The following is a 4294-nucleotide window of genomic DNA, read 5'->3' on the forward strand; positions in this document are numbered from 1 at the left end:
GACTAGACATAGTCTGGCAGCTGACTGCCTTCAGGGAAGTAACTTGACAATTATTAGCTGCAAGCAGTGTCCTAAGTCGAACATATTTGGGGAAGATGACTTGGGAGAAATCTTTCTGTTTCACACACACACACAGGTCCAGTGCACACAGAAGACAGTGAATGCCAGGTGCAAGGCAGGGGCTAGGGAAGGACCACCTTAAGAGTCTGCCTGCCATACAGTGAGAGAGGACTTAATCTACAATTTTTTTTAATATATATTTTCTAAATATTCTAGCTTGTTTGGTCTTATGGAGGGGGGACATCCATTCATTCTCTCATCAAGCTCCTCGTTCAACTCAATCTAGAATACCACCACCAGTTCAATCATGGGCCTCTTTCCCCAGAGACATCAGTGTTGCTTTGCCGCGTTCCGTTTGCCTACCTCTTTCAACATACTTTTATTTTCACCATCAGTGGTGGTGACAGGGAGCCCTGGTGGCATCGTGGTTACACTCTAGGCTACTAACCATAAGGCCAGCAATTCAAAACCACCAGCCACTCCTCCGGAGAAAGACAACACTTTCTATTGCCTCGTCATTCTCCTGAGGAGCGACTGGTGATTTCTGAGAGTCAGTCTCAGAAACTCAGCGAGGCAGTCCTACCCTGTCCCATGGGTCCCTATGAGCCGGCAGCCACTCGATGACCGTTACTAGTAGCAACAGCGGTAGTGGAGGTGAGGGAGGGAGAGGGAAGGGAGAACCACAATGAAGCAGTTGCCCTCAAATTGATTCTGATCCGTGGTGGTCCCCTGTGCCCAGAGTAGTGTTCAATGGCTGGGGTTTTAGAAGCCGATGGCCAGGTCTTTGTTCCGAGGCACTTCTGGGTGGACTGGAGCCACCACCCTTTCCGTCAGCAGCTGAGCACATGAAGCGAATGGGGGAGCAGACTCCTTTGCCCTGAGCGCAGGACAGGCCATGTGTGTGTGCAGGGCGGAGAGGATGCACCCCCACCGAAGGAAAATGACAGTCAGAGTAAGAAGACAAGCCAATGTGTCACTCAGGACAAAGGCTGACTGTGCTGCAACCACAGCCTCCCACCGGGATTGATTACAAACAAGAGGCGCTTCCCTGTGGGCTGCCTGGCACACTTTTATAAATAAATAGCCCTCGGTTTAGCATCTGCATACCTGCAGAGGAAGCATTGTGCCTCCGCGCCTTAGGTGTACAGGAAAAATCTCTGGGCGTACAATGGCCCTTCCCACCAACCAAAGGAGGCTTGCTCCCTGTGAAAACCGCTTCATTAATAAAATAAGGCCGTCGCACAGCGCCATGAGGACGGAAAATGAACGCCGAGTTTGGTTCGCAGGCACCAGTTGGTTTCAGTGAAGGGCCTGGCTTCCGGTGGGGTTTGGTATGTTTATTCCAAGCGGCCTGGAGCCCTCCGTAGCAGTGGGCCTTTTTTGTTGACTGCTCGCTGACAGTTGCCGCCCAAGAGAACCCCTAGATTCCTGTGAGGATTTCCTGAAACTCCAAGACCGGTTTTTCAAGATGGAAATAAATCTGTGAAATTTTTCAAATATCCCCTTGCCCTTGCCCTGACTGCTCCAAATCTGTCATCCTGGGCTTCTCAGATAAATAAAGTTATTTTAACCAAGCAAGATCGAGCGTCTGAGCTCTGTTCATTGCCTCGTGCCTTGCGTGGGTGCCGAGTTAAAGCTGATCTCCCTGCGAAAACGATCCTTTTTCATTTCTACGGCTATCACCCCTTTCCTCCCTCCCTCTCTCCCTCTTCTCAACGTTTTCCTCGCTCCGCCTGGCCTCCAGGAGCACCCAGAGGTGCTGGCCCGCCGGCGCCCCTCTTAGATGGAGCACGAGTGCCATCTCATGGCCAGCCTGGGACCGATTCAGCATCCCAGCCCGATCCGGGCGGACAGAGCGCTCTCCCATCTCTGGGCAAACACGGGAAGTATTGTTTAAAATGAATAATTTATTAAACCGCAATTGTTTATCGACTGGCCTTCCATTATTTACTTTTCAGTTATTAAACACACTCGGCGGAGTGCCTGCGTGTCGGACTCGCAGCTGCTTTCCGAGGCGCGCGGTTGCCAGACGCCGAGCCTCCTGCCCGCACGAGACGTTTTCGATCTCCTTTGTCAGGTCAGGGTCAAACTACAGTTGTTCTGTGATGACTTTATCAATTCTCAGTTGATAGACTCTAAATGAAAAAATGCCCGACTGCTGCCCCTGCGCTCCTTAAGAAGGAGGGTTATTTGTGTAATGTTCTGTCCGTCCATCAGGCTCTGTGGCAGCCGCCGAGAGGGGGGGGGGATAAGGCGAGAGATGGTTTTAATGGCTTTTATTCGTCTCCTTCCTGCACATCCAGGAGCGGATGACACCCGTCCTGCAGCTGTCCTTCCAAACCTTGAGCGCAGGAAGGGCGCAGGGAGAAGGGTCCCCGCCCCGTGCCGACGGTGGTAGCATGCAGAACCTGCTGTACGGAACTATGCTAACGACCGTCCTTCACCTTGAAGTGGCTTCAAGGTCACCCAGCCCCCGGGCGGGCGGGCGCCCGGAGGGAGGGGTCTCCGAGCGACTGACCCCCTCCGTGCTCCCGCGCCGGAAGAGCGGGCGTTTCCAGCGTCCGGGATTGCGCGGGCGGATGGATGCAGGCACCCCAATGAAATAAATCAATAAACCAATACGTCAGGCTCAAGGAAGGAGGAAAGGAGAGCGCAGTCTCAAAGCGAAAGGGACGTGTTGTGTTCAAACCCAAGTTTGGAGCAAAACAAAAAAGCAGAAACCTGATTGTGGACGTGACCCCGATCTATACTCAAGCACAAGAAAACCTTTCACCTTTCTCCCTCGTTCCTGAAATAAACCCCAACTCACTGTCATGGGATCAATAGCGGCGACCACCTGCCCCCACTTGGGTTCCCACGGGTGTGACCTTTAGGGAAACCAGAGGGGCTGGGCCCCAACCACCCACCTTGCAGTTAACAGTCTGGACGCTTTAACCACTGCGCCAGCAGGACTCCCATTCCGGAAGTACGGGTAATAAATACTTTCCATTTCCAGCCCACCCCCTGGAGATTTATGCCTGGATGCAAAGGGACCCGTGACCCGGAAGCGCAAAGCCCTCCCCACAGCAAATAAAATGAGAAATTTCACCAGATGGCTTCTTTTCCTTCCTCAAACCAGAGCGGACTTTCCAGGAAGCCGCACACCTCTATGTTTTCTCTCAGCAAGCAAATCCTCTGAGACTCAGCACCCAAGAGGCATAGGGTGGTGGGGAGCAGAGCCTAGCGAGACTACACACACACACACACACACACTCCAACCCAACCTCCACCCCCGCAGTTTGTCTGTAAGATATGGTCCATTTTCATGGTCAAGAGCAGTTCATTGGAAATGCACCTGACCTTGTGAACTGGCCTCTTGCCAGGGCTTTGTCAGGAGGTCCGTTGTATGGCTTGAACATAACACTAGCTTCTTTTTCCTTGTTTGTTAAATGAGACTGGTGCTTCTTTCTTTGTGGGATGAACTACGCGTATGCCCACATGTCATGTGTGTACAGTACTTAGCACTATGCAGGACAAAACATGCCTGCAATGTGTGTCTGACACCCATGGCTTTGTTTTCCTGCCCTTCCTTTTATCTCCAGCACCATCATCCAGAAAAGAGTTGTCTCGTTTTAAAGCTTCCTAAACCCTACCTGACTTCATCTATGTATTCAGCAAACCGTTTGAAACCCTTCCTAGGCATTATGCGAGGCTGTAGAAACTCTAATATGAAAAACAGGGACTTCATCCTCCAGGAAGACGTCACTTCGATGAATTATCTTTAGAATAAAATTAAGACGCTCTGGTGGCAGCACGCATTAAGCTGTACCCACAAGTCAGTGGTTCAAACCCACAGCTGCTCCATGGGAGAACGATGAGGCCGTCTGCTTCTGCAGAGATTCTCAGCCTCAGACCCCTCCTCTGTCCTGTAAGAAGGCTGGTGCGGGATGGCATCCATTCATTTTTGTTGCGGTTGCTGTTGTAGTTAGGTACCATTGAGTCGGTCTGACCCACAGCGGCCCCACGTACAACAAAAGACCAACCCAGTCCTTCGCCTTCCTCACACTTGTTGGTAAGTTTAAACCCTTTGTTGCAGCCACTATGCCCATTTATCTCATTGAGGGCCTTCCTCTGTTTCACTGCCCCTCCACTTTACCCAGCATGGTGTCTGTAATAGTCTGGGTACTTTGGAGAAACAAATGCACAGCAACTCATGGATAAGAGAGAGTTTTATGTAAAGAAAAGGTGCATCACG

The sequence above is a fragment of the Echinops telfairi genome, unplaced genomic scaffold (genome assembly GCF_000313985.2).
Source record: "Echinops telfairi isolate 266 unplaced genomic scaffold, ASM31398v2 ScPeMD7_2186;HRSCAF=2738, whole genome shotgun sequence".
Lineage (NCBI taxonomy): Eukaryota > Metazoa > Chordata > Mammalia > Afrosoricida > Tenrecidae > Echinops > Echinops telfairi.